Here is a 16,625-nt window from a genome sequence, read left to right on the forward strand (position 1 = left end):
AACTTGACAAGTGGCAAACTCCTTATTCACTACGACATGACACGCGAGATGAAACTTGCTTGTGATGCTTCAAGTTATGGTGTAGGTGCAGTGATCTGCCACATAATGAATGACGGACAGGAAAAGCCTATTGCTTTTGCATCCCGCATCCTATCACCGAGTGAATGCAATTATGCACAGATCAAATAGGAAGCACTCAGCATCGTGTTCGGAATCAAGAAATTCCATCAGCTTCTTCTCGGCAGACCATTCACCCTAGTGACTGATCACAAGCCACTACTCATGATACCTGATCCCAAGTCATCTATGCCTTCCACGGTGGCATCAAGGATGCAGCGTGGGGCAATTTTGCTGTCCCAGTATGACTACAAGGTTGAGTACAGAAGCTCCAAATGCAACGCAGTTGCAGATGCGTTGTCCCGGGTGCCTCATGAGAACTCTGACGTGGGAAGTGAGAACTCAATCTACACGCTGCAAGTTGTAGATGAAAACTTTCCAGTGACTGAAACAGAAATTGCAGCAGAAACAGAGAAAGACACTGTGCCAAATAATGTCTATGAACAGACATTGAATGGTTGCACTGAAATCGATAGTGGATTGAACTCAGTTCTGAACTCAGAGCTAAAGCTTTTCCAAAATTCGACGTCATGAATTATCATGTGAGCAGGGATGCATTAAGTGGGGTTACAGAGTGGTTGTACAGGAGTCTTTGAGAAACAAAATTATGAATGAACTTCATGCCGAACATCCTGGCATAGTAAGCATGAAGTCAATTGTCAGAAGTTTTGTGTATTGGCCTGGTATTGACAGTGACATGGAGTCATTGGTGAGCAAATGTAGCGTCTGCCAAAATTGCCGAAACTACCAAAAACACCATTGCAACCCTGGTCATGGCCAAGTAAACCTTTTTCAGACAATTCATGTAGATTTTTGTGAAAAGGGTAATGATCACTTTCTGGTACTAGTAGATAATAATTCCAAATGGATTGTGGTTAAGCATATGGGGTCAAACACTACTACTGAGCGTACCATAGATGATTTGAGATAAATCTTTGCATGCCATGGTTTACCGGAAGAACTTGTTTCTGATAACGGGCCTCAGTTTCATTCAGAACGGTTCAAAGAGTTCATGCAGCGGAATTGTGTAAAACACACACTTGTTCCCCCATACCATCCAGCCTCCGGTGGAAAGGTCTGTTAGAATTGTCAAAGATGCTCTCAAGAAACAGGTTTTGCAGGGTAGTTCAAAGCTCGTTTCTTGCTGAAGTAAAAGAACCATACAACACACAACAATGGGTTACTCACCTGCAGAACTGTTGATGACGAGAAGGCTAAGAATACGCCTAAGTCTAGTTCAACCCAATTTGGCCTTGATGAGCAAAAACAGTTGTCAAAAACTGCATTTTGACTCCCACACAAATGAGAAGAACTTCAAGTCAGGTGAGCAAGTTTGTGTTCTCAGTCCTCCCAACAAGTCCAGTCGAGCCAAATGGGATGTTGGGGGAAATAGTAGAAGTGTGTGGAATAAAAAGATACTTAGTTGGAGGTAGGATCAAAAGTGTTCATGTTGATCAAATGATTCCAGCCAAAGATGAACCAAAAACTGACCACAAAGTCCTAATCCTTGAGGTTTTTACCTGAAAGTGAGTTGGAAGAGACCACTGTGATTGAATCACAATGTTCAGTTCGTACAGACAAAGAAACAGATCCTCTGGTCAAAGTCGGGGTACTAAAACAGAGCCGAACAAGCCTACAGTAGAGTCAACACCTAAACCTGTTACACCTGTTACTGTGAGATAATCAGGCAGGATCCGTAAACCAGTAGTCAGGTTAGGTTTGTAAGTTAAATAATTCACTGCACAAGTAAACCAAAAATGTGTAGATATGCAAACTAAATATATTATATTTATCATTTAAAATTTCATAAATACAGGATAAACAATACTGGCTTAAATCAAGTATCACAATAACAAAATTGTAACTGAGTACTTAGATTTAATACTTTAAAAAAGGAGAGCTGTGTAATATATTCATACATATTCATGTGTATGTTAATGAGTTGGTGTTCAATATAAGCAGAGAATGCTGAGTAATAAATCTCTCTCTCGTGATCCAGGCAACCAGTGTGTAAGTCTTGTTCTTCATTTTGCTGTCCAGAATATAACTGTAATAATTTTGGTGTGAAGAGATGTATAACAAGTTTATTTCCCGTGCAATTTTGGATCAGGAAACTATTTGATGGTTAGCTTCTGACATCATGTATATTCCATATCCTTAGGCTTTTTCTCTACTAATAAAAGTTTTATATCATGAATATGCATATGAAATTTACCTGATTAGTCAAAGTCAGTGATGTAATTGAATGAGAAACCATGGGTTCTAATGTCGGGTATAGTAATGAAATACTGAACCTGAGTCATTTGATTGACAGAATATGATACAGGACAACAATGCACTGCAAATCAACCAGGTTGCAGAGATGGCTACTCAAGCCATCGGGATGGTTTATGCCTAGAGCATCCAATGTTCATTTCACCCTATCTGCTGTAGACACTATGTCCTAAAGTGAGGCACGGTGTACAGACTGTAATTAAAACCTGGGCCAAGGGACTCATCACTGTAAGCACGGCTACCTCTAAGCTCATGGAAAACCTATGTACTGTTTGTTGTGCAATATATGGGCACAAAGGTAAAGCTGTGATGCTTCAGTGATGATTCAGGTATCTGTACACAACTCTTTCTAAAAATGCCAAATCACCCCACAGAATGTTTGAATCCATATGACCAGGCTTACCAGCTGCCAAAAAGCTGTGAGTTTCTCTGACCCTCACAAACAGGAAAACATTTTAAGCAATTAATAATTAATTATATTATCCTATTAATAAATTAAAAAATATATACAATTTAAAAAAAATACTAAACTAAATCAAATGTAAAACACATGAAAACACAATATTACTAAAATGCATGTAACTACATTTAAGTCACAACCAAATACTTACAAATTAACTCAATATTAAAAAAAACATGAATAAAACATAACCAATTTCCATCAGACTTGCTCTCTTCTATTGAAATTGGTGCTTGTCATGAGAGTCCAGTATCAGAACATGGCCTGATTGAGAAGCAGCATGGATGGACGTACACAACCCTTAGGACTTTAGTTTAGGACTAGACTTCCACCATCAATCTGGCCTGGGGTTCAGTGCTGCCGCCACTCTGGCACCTCTGTAAAAAAATAAATAAATAAACAGTGGGGAATTTTAACTAGTGGGGAATTTAACAGCAGCCGCATATTAAATAAAGGGGATTTTACGGAAGAGAAGGTGGGGGTAGATAGGATAATAATTTATGTAAAGACAATAGACAATAGACAATAGATGCAGGAGTAGGCAATTCGGCCCTTCGAGCCAGCACCGCCATTCAATGTGATCATGTGAAGATTCAACCTTCTTTAACATCTATATTTACAAACTAAACAGGATTTGTATTTGCCTACTAACCATGTCATACCCCATGTGTGAGGATATTGTGAGTATCCACACGTACACTTCCTGTCCAAACATTTCTGCGAGAGAAACAGTACAAGGCAGAGTTGCTAACCTACTGCTTTTGATATTAATTTTCTGTGATATTCATGGCTTTAGCAATAGTTCATTAGATGTTCTTTTTTCCTACTTGATTCCTTGGCTGAGTTGGTTCCAATTTAGGTGGCTAGAATGCAAAAAAACATTTGCTTTATTTCAGTAAATTCAGTAACTTTTATAACTGCAGCTTAGCAACACTGCTAAGCATTGCGGACCGTGCTGTCTGCTCTGACTCAGTCGCATTAGTAAGGCTACATCTGTGGTAGACGGTGCCACTCTGTAGATTACTCTCTAATACCAAAGTTAATTTTTCTCGCAAACAAACCTAAGGCTTCTAGGCAAACAATGTTAACTTCTTTCTTTCGTAAACAAGGTGAGGAGTGTAACAAGAATAACGTACAAGTCTTTCCAGGTGTGACAGAGGTTCACCTGCACCTCCTCCAATCTCATCTATTGCATCTGCTGCTCTAGATGTCAGCTGATCTACATCAGTGAGACCAAGCGTAGGCTTGGCGATCGCTTTGCCGAACACCTCCGCTCGGTTCGCAATAACCAGCCTGATCTCCCGGTGGCTCAGCACTTCAACTCCCCCTCCCATTCTGAATCCGACCTTTCTGTCCTGGGCCTCCTCCATGGTCAGAATGAGGACCACTGGAAATTGGAGGAGCAGCACCTCATATTTCGCTTGGGCAGTTTGTACCCCAGTGCTATGAACATTGACTTCTCTAATTTCAGGTAGTCCTTACTGTCTCCTCCCCTTCTCAGCTCTCCCTCTAGCCCTCTGGATCCTCCTCTTCCTTTCTTCTTCCCGCCCCTCCCACCCTCACATCAGTCTGAAGAAGGGTTTCGGCCCAAAATGTTGCCTATTTCCTTCGCTCCATAGATGCTGCCTCATCTGCTGAGTTTCTCCAGCATTTGTGTCTACCTTCGATTTTCCAGCATTTGCAGTTCCTATTTCAACATAACATACAAGAGACTGATTATAGTAAAAGTGACAAAAGCTGTGTTTCGCCTGCTTCTAGTTCAAATTTTCTAACCTGGTCCAAATGTAGTTCTGAAAGTAATGATGTTTCGAAGTCAAGCTTGTATTCCTGTTGAGGCGTTTGGATTGAAAAAATGTGGAAGAAAAATAAATAAATTTACCCCTGGTTAGACTTCAAGAATGATAAACGTGGGTGTAAAGTATGTGCAAACAGAATCAATCTGGCACTTTTCACTTCTGAGGGTTTGAGGCTGTCAAACGAATGGCAAATGTACCAAATGCCCTATTATGGAACCATTCGAAGTACATGCTTGAAGTCTCTCAGAAAAAAATGTGTTGATTGCAGGCTCTTAAAAGCTCACACTGCTGCTCTACACGCTGAAAATAAAGCTTGTGAACATGCTCTTGGGAAATTATGTGACACCATCAATGCTTCGCATCTCAAGGCAATGTTCAATTTTTCGTTCTGCATATTATTTAACTCAGAATGACAGACCATACTTTGATCACTTTGGTTTACTGGAACTTCAAAACAAAAATGGTATGGACATTGGAATTGGACTGCATTCCTGCACTAGTGCAACAGAGATCGTTAGCAACTACATAGCCATATGAAGCAGATAAATGGCAACATTTCTGTTCTCATTGATGAAACAACAAGCCTGAGCATCAAGATTTCCGTAATAGTTTATTTGAAATGTGATGAGGAAGGTGATCCCCATTTTATGTTTCTAGATCTAGACCCTGATCAGAAAGCTGCTACTATTGCTAAACATCTGTTCAACTGTCTCAGTAACCATGGGTTTGATGGCTCTAACTTGAAACACAACCTTGTAGCATTTGCTAGTGATGTGGCGAGCGTAATGCTTGGTGTCAAATCTGGTGTTGCTACAATTCTTAAGGAACTTTACCCTGATGTGATAATTTTGTGTTGTCTTAATCACAGATTACAACTTGCAGTAAATGATTCGGTGAGAGAAGTTCATGGAATTAATAATTTTCAATAATTTATGGACAAATTATACTGTTTACGGTATGTTTAAGATAGTCCTTGTATGTTTCAGGTGGTCCTTGCTTTCTCCCTGCAGACAGTCCTTGTTTTCTCCCTTGAACATTGACTTCTCCAATTTCAGGCAGTCCTTGCTTTTTCCCTCCTACCCATCTCCTTCACAGCTCTCCCACAGCCTACTGTCTCCACCTCTTCCTTTCTTCTTCCCGCCCCACCTCCCCACCTCCACATCAGTCTGAAGATGGGTCTCGACCCGAAACTGCACCTATTCCTTCACTCCACAGATGCTGCCACACCCGCTGAGTTTCTCTAGCATTTTTGTCTACCTCTGTTTACAGCAGATCACCTCTAAATCAAAAGGTTGTGTCTGAATGTGCCTCTCAACTTGAACAACAAATTTGCAAAGTAGGCCATGTTCTGGGCACCAGGTGGGTAGCTGGCTCATTTCAAACAGTTTCAGCAGTGTGGCAAAATTATGAGGCACTGTCTTCATTTTGAAAAAGTAATAAAGGATGAAACAAGATCTGGGAGTGACAGAAAAACCTATGAAGGTCTGTTGACAAGACCCTCTTCAGAACAGTTTCTATTGAATTTAGCTCTAATGTATGGCACGTTGCATGAACTTGGTTTACTGTCAGTGTTTACAGAAACGCACTACCATGATTGTTTGTGCAGCTAAACTGATCCAACCGAGCATAAGATCACTGCCTGGACTGAAAGTGCAACCAGATACAAAAAGTCTAGAAGCTCGAGAGGCAGTGGAAAAGGGGAAGTTTGGAGAAATTACCTCAACAAGCAACAACAAAATCGTCTCTATTAATTATCAACAGTTTACAACTAGTCTTATAAACAATTTGCAGCACTGTGTGTTCGCGACAACATCCTTGAAAGGTTCTCATTCTTCTGAACATCATAGTATGTATAAATCCCTGCTAAATGAATTGTGTGTCTTTGGTAAATGCTGTTGGCCTGCTGAAATACCACCTAATTATGGAGAAGCTGCAATAGCATCTCTCTGTAAGAGGGTTAAGCTTTCTTCTTCCTCTGTAAAAAGCCTGTCCCACTGACGCAACCTTTCAGCGACTGTCTTCGACCTTCAAGCTCGAGGGCACTCACCTGAAAAATCTCGAGCTGGATCGACCATCAGCGATGAAACCACGAACCGATCGAACGTCTGTGTGCACACACACGCACGCACACACGCACACACGCACACACGCACACACACACACACACACACCACAAAGGCGGGGGCCAGGGAAAGTGGGGGAGTGCTGTCTGAAATTCACACCCGAGATGAGCAGGAAGGTAAAGTCACATTTCAAGTCAAGTCACATTTATTTATATAGCACATTTAAAAAAACAACTCTCGTTGGCCAAAGTGCTTTACATTTGTTATAAGAATAGTATAAACAAACAAACTACATACATGTATACATATAGCCCTCGCTCAGTGGACGTCAGGAAGGGCTTGGGAGTATAGATAAGATTTTAGTCTTGACTTAAAGGAGTCGATGGAGGGGGCAGTTCTGATGGGAAAGGGGATGCTGTTCCACAGTCTAGGAGCTGCAACTGCAAAGGCGCAGTCGCCCCTAAGCTTATGCCTAGACCGCGGGATATTCAGCAGCCCCAAGTCGGCCGATCTGAGGGACCTGGAGGTGGAGTGGTGGGTGAGAAGACTTTTAATGTAGGAGGGGGCAAGCCCATTGAGGGCTTTGTAGACATGGAGGAGGGTCTTGAAATGTATACGGAACCGCACAGGGAGCCAGTGGAGAGAGGCCAGGATCGGGGTGATGTGATCCCTTTTTCGGGTGCCCGTCAGAAGTCTCGCTGCGGCGTTTTGGACCAGTTGCAGGTGGGACAGGGAAGATTGGCTGATGCCAGTGTAAAGAGAGTTGCAGTAATCTAGGCGGGAGGAGATAAATGTTTGGATGATCTTTTCGAGGTCATCAAAGGATGGCTTGCACAGTTTGGTAAGTCCTTTAGAGAGCGCGGAGAGTGAGGGGGGGGGAAGAGAAGAGGGGGAGAAGGGGGGAAGTGGGGGGAAGTGGGGGAGACGGAGGGAAGGCACTATTAAGTAGCCAGACAACGTTTAATAAAGAGTAGCAGGCATTTAACATTACTGGTCGGTTTACTTACCTTTTTTTCATCAAGGAGCTTTACCTTCAACTATCTTCAATTAACTTTGATTGACTTTGACTACCTACAAGTATGACCAACCTCGACTAAACCCACGAGTAATAAAATATAGATTTTTTTCCATGGCAACCTTTTTTTTCTCACGGGCACTTTTCAGGATGTTGAAAAATACGCCATGACCTTGCTGAGGCCTCGAGTAGACGGGGACTATTCTTGAGCATGAGGGAGAGTTACAAAGACCTCCTAGGACCTCGTGTCAACCATGCTGTGAGTATGAGTCAAGGGCAAACTCGTCTGAACTCGCAAATTAGGTCGCCGCAGTGGGGCAGCCCCTTAATAAATGCCTTCACCGATTATGTGGAGGACGTGGACGCCGCATCCCCCAAGATATAGACCCATTACTGAGCTGTTCACAAGTTATTCCGATTAGTACTGCTGCGGATGAGAGGGGATTCAGCACATGAACTTGATAATAACACCAACACGCTCAAAAATTCTCATAAATCATGTATCAGCACTTATGTTTGCTAAACTACACGGTCGGACATCCTCCGGGTCACTGGAATCCTGAGCCGTACATCACATCATGGCTGCGGTACCACAGATCAGCAGAAGACACCAGGACAACAGGTGCTTGAGACACATAAACACATATTACGCCCGACCCTTTGTGGAAATTATTGTGAAACTTCTCATTGGTGGCATTTGGTAAGTAGGAAAATTACATGTAAATTGGTAAAATACATGATTACTGCCTTTTTCTTTACTTGCTTGATAATTATATTTCATGATAATTAGTACAACCGTGCAATAATTTGTAATATTATTAAATTAAGTATTGTATGTTTTATTGTACTAGTTATACACTGGGATGCAGTGATAGGCTATAACCTTGTTTGACCCTCTTGGGAGACTAGCTTGCCTCCTCCCCCCACCTCCCCCAAGCAAAACTTGAAATTACGCCCCTGGTTGACAGCTCCAGCAACTAAAAAAAATAGCACTGCAACACTGAATCTGGCACTCCTCACAAAAAGGTAATGTAGTTGAAAAACATGCATGTACATTAGAATAGAAATTTGGAGAAGAAGTAAGGCTGTACCTGTCAACTACTCATGACATTCAAAATTGCTTTACAGTCAGTAATGTACTTCCAAAATGTAATCACTGTCGTGATTCAGGAAAACACAACCAACAATTTATGCTCAGTGAGGTCCCTTTGACATTAATGGCCAAATGTGGAGATAATTAATTTTATTAAGAGAGATGTTGGCTAAGAGATTAATCTATTGTTGTCTTCAAACAGTACAGTGGATTTATTATATCCATCCAACAAAGCAGAGCCCCAGTTTCATGGCTCATCTGATAGATGCCTCTGATTGTACAACAAGTCTCAGCTTGCATCCAGGAATGACAATAGAACTCACAATATCCCGAGGCTAAGACAAGGCTGCCTCAAATGGGAGAGCAATAATGAGGAAAGAATCACGAGGCTAACAATGTTTTTAAAAGCAAGAGAGACTGATGGAAGATTTAATTGAGCCATATAAAGTTATGAGGCCAAGACACAGTAAATAGGAAGAATCTATTTCCCATGAAAGAGAAGACAAGGAGGGGTCAATGAGGTGGGGGTGGGAAGAGATCAGAGGTTCAAAGGTTTTAATGTTTTCAAAGGTCTTTTATTGTCATGTGTCAAGTTTCGACTGACTTTTAATTCTGTGCTACTGGGTGAATTTTTTTTTTTTTTTGAAAGCTGAAAGAAGAAGTCTTCATATGGCTTCAGCATCAGTTTGCAGAGATACTCTGCTCACTCTTTGGTAGACCAAACTTCTCATAAAGGCCTCACAATATTTAAAAATCAATATTGTAAAGACAATGGTTTAAAGGCTGTTGTGCTGCGGCAAGTAAGAATTTTATTGTTCTATCTGGGACATATGAGAATAAAACACTCTTGACTTGACTCTTGATAAACCTTGGAGAGGCCCATGCCTTTCCTTAGTTCTATCCTTTCCTTACTTCATGATAAGAACCTATAATGTAGCAAGCGTAATAACAATGAATGATCACTCTCTCCTTAATAACCTGCTTGCAATGGGGTCAACTAGTGGGAAGAGAATTTATAGAAACAGTTAAAAAGCAATTACAGGTACTTTCAGTCAAAATGCCTGAAATTTGTATTGTTTCAATGATACAGAAACTGTGGAGCAATGGACAACGTGAGTTGAGTGGAGTAGCTGACAGAGATGCTGCCTCACAGCATCAGTAACCCGAGTTCAACCATGAACTCTGTGATGTATTTGTGGAGTTTGTACATTTTATTCTGATTTTGTGGCATTTCGCCGATTTCCTTTCACATTCCAAATAGATGCAGAGTGGAAGGTTAATTGGCCATTGCTCTAAGTTTGTGGTTGAGTGACAATAGACAATAGACAATAGGGTGCAGGAGTAGGCCATTCGGCCCTTTGAGCCAGCACTGCCTTCAATGTGATCATGGCTGATCATCCCCAATCAGTACCCCGTTCCTGACTTCTCCCCATATCCCCTGACTCCGCTATCTTTAAGAGCCTTATCTAGCTCTCTCTTGAAAGCATCCAGAGATCCTGCCTCCACTGCCCTCTGAGGCAGAGAATTCCACAGACTCACAACTCTCTGTGAGAAAAAGTGTTTCCTCGTCTCCATTCTAAATGGCTTACCCCTTTTTCTTAAACTGTAGCCCCTGGTTCTGGACTCCCCCAACATTGGGAACATGTTTCCTGCCTCTAGCGTGTCCAAACCATTAATAATCTTATATGTTTCAATAAGGTTGCCCCTCATCCTTCTAAACTCCAGAGTGTACAAGCCCAGCCGCTCCATTCTCTCAGCATATGACAGTCTCGCCATCCCGGGAATTAACCTTGTAGACATACGCTGCACTCCCTCAATAGCACGAATGTCCTTCCTCAAATTAGGGGACCAAAACTGCACACAATACTCCAGGCGTGGTCTCACTAGGGCTCTGTACAACTGCAGAAGGACCTCTTTGCTCCTATATTTGACTCCTCTTGTTATAAAGGCCAACATGCCATTCGCGTTCTTCATCTGCATCTGCATGCTTACTTTCATAGACTGATGAACAAGGACCCCCCAGATCCTGTTGTACTTCCCCTTTTCCCAACTTGCCGCCATTTAGATAGTAATCTGCCTTCCTGTTTTTGAAAGCAAAGTGGATAACCTCACATTTATCCACATTAAAATTCATCTGAAATGCATCTGCCTACTCCCCCAACCTGTCCAAGTCACCCTGCATTTTCATAACATCCTCCTCATAGTTCTCACTGCCACCCAGCTTTGTGTCATCTGCAAATTTGCTAATGTTACTTTGAATCCCTTCATCCAAATCATCGATGTATATTGTAAATAGCTGCGGTCCCAGCACCAAGCCTTGCGGTACCCCACTAGTCACTGCCTGTCATTCTCAAAGGGACCCGTTAATCCCTACTCTTTGTTTCCTGTCTGCCAACCAATTTTCTATCCATGTCAGCACTCTACCCCCAATACCATGTGCCCTAATTTTGCCCACTAATCTCCTATGTGGGACCTTATCAAATGCTTTCTGAAAGTTCAGGTATGCTACATCCGCTGGCTCTCCCTTGTCCGTTTTTCTAGTTACATCCTCAAAAAATTGGTAGATTCTTGGAGGAGTTGATCAGAATATAGGGAGAATAAAAAATTGGTGTGTTGTGACTGTGGTACCCAAGCAATTTATTTGCTTATTTTCTGATGAAAACTATGAGGAATTTTCTCACAATTATTTCATTTTCAATGCTTGATGGTAAAATACCTCAGTAAAAAGGGAGTGCTAATAAACTTACTCTCCTGTGTTGAAGTTTGATATTGTATTCTATTATCAAGATTTACTGTAAAGAAATAATAAGAATAGTAAAAAACAGTTCAAACGCAACAGTCACATTGACACATTATTTATGTGACAATAATTGAGTTAATAAAATAGTAAATATCAGAAAGCCTGTATATAACACCAGATAAAACCCAGAATATGACATTGGAAACACAAGGGATTGCAGATGCTAGAATCCGGAGCAGAAAAACTAACAGCTGGAGGGACAATTGCATTGCGGTAGAGTTGCTGCCTTACAGCGCTAGATACCCGTGTTCAACCCTGACTGTGGGTGCTGTCTGTATGGTGTTTGCACCTTCTCCCCAGGACCACATGGGTTTTTTTCTAGTTTCCTCACATATTCCAAAGATGTGCAGGTGAACAGGTTAATTGGCTTCTGTAAATTGGCCCCTGAGTGTAGGATAGAACATATGTATGGCTGATCATTGGTTGATGAGGATTCTGTTGGATGAAGGGCCTGTTTCCATGCTTGTATCTTCTAAAAAACACTAATTGAGCTGGTCAGGCAGCATCCGCTGGGGGGATCAATGTTTTGGGTTGAGATCATGCATCAGGGCTGATTTTACAGGGAAGATAACAATATTAAGGGGAGATGGGGAGGGGTGAGGGAGGCGGACCGAGGAGAGGTGATCGAGGATGGGCAGGAGGAACCAGATAGGATTGAAACATACAGAATAGTGAAAGAGTGAATGTGGAGAGGATGTTTCCACTAGTGGTAGAATCTAGGACGAGAGTTAAAGGATGTTCTTTTTGGAAGGAGATGAGGAGAAATGTCTTCAGTCTCTGTGGTGAATCTGTGGAATTATTTGCCACAGAAGGCTGTGGAGACCAAGTCAATTATATTTTTAAGGCAGAGATAGATACAATTTTGATTAGAACAGGTGACAGAGGTTATGCGGAGAAGGCAGGAGAATGGGGTTAGGAGGGAGAGATTGATCAGCCATGATTGGCCGAGTAGACTTGATGGGCTAAATGGTCTAATTCTACTAATGTAAATAGCTCATTCTAAACTTCCCCCCAGTTTAGTTTCAGCCAATAAGATACTGAGTCAAGCACTTGCGCATCTAAACTTTATTTTGGAAAAACACAATAACAATTCCCCACTACTATACCTAACCACTGCGGGTTCAATCCTTGTATCTGCTTGGCCAAGCCCTCCTAGCCTCGTGCAAGCAGAGACACTCCAGAAGGTCACGCAGTCCTAAGCGTTCTCCCAGAAGAACGACACAGGACCTCGTGGGAGCCACCTTTTATAGCCCCCCGAACCTTGAGGGGCCGAACCACATGGGGGTGGTCTCCTTACAGTCCAAAGAAAGGTATCGATTAACTCTGTACATGATAGACATTCCCCAAACCCAATAATACAGTAACTAATACATTGTATTCAAACAGTGCTTCTGGAAGGAAGCGAGCATAGCAACATTTGCCCAGATATTCAAGAAACCCAGACAAGGCTCAACACTTACCCCAATCAACATCTAGCAAAGTGAAGCTTTGCAACATTGCTTACAATGTGTATGTCTGGTTTGCATTCACACATTCCGTTTCATGCAATTTACATCTATTTGTAAGAATCTGCAGATGTCCCATTCTTTCCCTGCAACTATTCTCTAGGCTCTAGACAAGCTGGCACCATTCTGCAGCTTGTCCCATTTCGGCAGAAGGCACATTTAAATTTACCAAAATGCTTAGCAGCCCAGAAGCCTTTACTCAATTTTAGTGTCCTGGCATCTCCAATTTGTCCAGAATTAACACTAACACATGACCTTATGACCTTATGACCTTATGACGGAGCTGGGAGACAGAGGCAAGTGGGTTATAGGTGGAAGCAGAGAATGAAAAATAAAAGGAATGAGCCAGGTGGAGGCAGGGGACGGTGTAGGGCGAATGTTTACGTCACCTGGAAGGGTTGTTTAGGTCCCTGGATGGTAGTGAGGGAAGAGGTGCAGGAACAAGTGTTGCCCCTCCTACAATTACATGGGAAAGTGCCAACGGCCAGGGAGGGGAGGGTGGGGAGAGATGAGCAGACTAAGGCTTCATGGAAGGAGTTGTCTCAGCGGAAGACAGAAAAGGATTGATAGGTGAATATGTTATTAGTGGTGGGATCCTGTTGCACTGATGGAAATGACGAAGTATAATGTGCCACATCTCAGTATATATCCTTGTTGTTTTAGAAACGAACATTTCTGCTCTGGCATAGTTCCATACTGTTGGTGAACTTTTTAATATCGTAAAGCCCCTCAACCTTTTTCACTGGCCCATCTCCATTCTTCCTTCACTTTCATACTTAGACCTTCAGTTAACCATTTCCCACACTGCCGTCCAAGAGAACCAAGAGAATCACCTAAATCTGGAGGCTGAATCATTTGGCACTTACCCAACAAGAATCCTATGTGCATATCTTTAAATCACCATACACCATGGAGCATTGTGGTTTAGGGTTGAATTTCACATTATTCCTTTGTCTTCATGCTATGGAGTATCAGATTGGATTATTTCCTGTTACATTGCTACATTGTAGATTTGATATCCAGGTTAAATTACATTGAAATGTTGAAGATTCAATTATGTGCTGACTAATATAGGTCCAGGCTTACATAATTCTTCTGTAATTTATTTATACTTGCGTTGTATTTATCACATATTTAGTACAAATTAATGTGAATCACATCTCAGGAGTACAGTGTTTTGATTATTTAATAAGTATTTAAATGGTTACTAGCATGTTCCTGACCAAAGGTTTATAACAATGTGTATGAGTTATTGCATCCATTAGACTATTAGTCATATTTTTAAGAATATGGACTCACATAAATATTTTATTGTTAATTAGTGAAAACACTACCATGTATAATGTACAAGAAAATTTGGGCTTAATGATTGAGTCAACTCAGTGATCCTCTGTCATTTCTGAGATTTTAGTTTCCTGGTGACATTTACAGAATTTAAATTTACGTACTATAAAAAATTAATGAAGAAGAGACATATGTTGAAGTTGCCATGAAGAACAAAAGAACGAGGAATAAAACATTTTGACATTAATTTATTTACTTGCAGTGAAAATATTAACTAATCTGAAATGAATAAGAAAACATTCCAGCTAGGTTTAGTATTATACCATTCCGTGGCAATGGAAGGCAATGTGGGAAATGGTTAGCAGAAGGTCTAAGTACGGAAGTGAAGGGGGAAAGGAAATGGAACAGAGAAAGAGGAAGTTGAGGGACATGACAACATTAAAGAGTTCATCTTTGGAACCAGCAAGAGTAGAAACATTCCTTATGGTTACTAAAACATTTGATGACAAGGTGACAAGAGATCAGTGCATGCATGTTCCTGTTAGAATGCTAGACAAGGCAGGTGGGAGTAAGGAAGCTTGGACGAAAGAAGATTGAGAGAAATACAGGCGCTTGGCTTTGTGGCCACGTTTGCAGATGATACGAAGATAGGTGAAGGGGCAGTTGGTATAGAGGAAGCAGGGTGCCTGCAAAAGGATTTGGACAGGTTGGGAGAGTGGCGAAAAACGTGGCAGATGGAATACAGGGTAGCTAAGTGTGTGGCCATGCACTTTGGTAATAGGATTAAAGGTGTAGACTATTTTTTAAATGGGAAGAGAATTCAGAAATCGGGAGCGCAAAGGGATTGCTGGTGCAGATTTTCCAATAGATTAATTTGCAAGTTGCATTGGCAGTAAGACAAATGCAATGGTAGTTTTCATTTTGAGAGAACTAGAATATAAAAGCAGGGATGTAATGCTAAGGCTTTATAAGGTATGGGTCACACTGCATTTGGAGTATTGTGATCAGTTTTTGCGTCCCATATCTGAGTAGTGATGTGTTTGCTTTGGTGAGGGTCCAGAGGAGGTTTATGAGAATGATCTCAGGGATGATTGGGTTAATCAGTTTATGATGATTATCAGTCAATATAAGCAGGATGTCTCTTAGGGAGTGGCAGTGAGGGAGCGGGCCTTGTGAGGGAAGTGCCCTGAGAAAAGTGTGAGTCTTTGGCTCGAGGAGGCTGAGGAGAGGAGGCTACGCAAAACACTGGAGAGGGAGAGATGAAACAAGGAGATGTCAGGCAAGCTGATTCAGTGTGATGCTTGCAGTATGTGGGAGGTCAAGGATACTGCTGGTGCCTCTGGCTGCTACAAAAGTGCACCCAGGTACAGCTCCTGAACAACCGTGTTGGGGAACTGGAGAATCAAGTGGATGACCTCAGGTTTGTCCGAGAAACTGAGTAGTTCCTCGACAAGTTCTACCTACAGTAAGATTGTTACACCTAAGGTACTGGAAGAGAGAAGGTGGGTGACGGTGAGAAAGGAAGGGAAACATGGAATGCAAAGGTCCCCAGGTGTTGTACCTCTTGTGAACAGGTTCACTTAGAAGCTGTCGGGTCAGAAGATATTATTGCAATTGAGCCCCTCTCTATTACACTTAGGTCAACCACATTATTCCAGGGCATTAGGAGAGGAAACAGGGAACATCGTGTGTCTCTATATGCCGCCGACCTTCTTCTTTATGTGAGTGACCCTACAGCCAGTGGCCCTGCAATTGTGTCCTTGTTGGATCAGTTTGGGATTTTTTCCGGCTATAAACTAAACCTCCAAAAAAGCAAATGCTTTCCCATCAACCTAGCCCTACAGATCCAACAGGAAACCCTGCCCTTTCCCATATCTCAAGAAGGTTTTGTATATTTAGGAATACACATCACCCGCTTTTTCACATCCCTGTTTGCAGCTAACTACATGCCTCAAGTTAGCCAAATGAAGGCTGACTTTGAGAGATGGCGTAGTCTACCTCTCACTATGGCTGGGAGAGTGCAGTCAGTGAAGATGACTGTACTTCCCAGATTTCTTTACTTGTTCCAATGTTTGCTGGTTTTCCTACCCAAGTCATTTTTTAACTCAGTTAACCAATCTATAACCTCCTTTATATGGGGTAACAAGGTTCCAACGGTCAATAAGTGCACTCTCGAAAGAGGTCGTGAAGTAGGTGGACTGGGCCTTCTAGCTTTATT

The sequence above is a fragment of the Leucoraja erinacea genome, chromosome 1 (genome assembly GCF_028641065.1).
Source record: "Leucoraja erinacea ecotype New England chromosome 1, Leri_hhj_1, whole genome shotgun sequence".
In the NCBI taxonomy this organism is placed as follows: Eukaryota; Metazoa; Chordata; class Chondrichthyes; order Rajiformes; family Rajidae; genus Leucoraja; species Leucoraja erinaceus.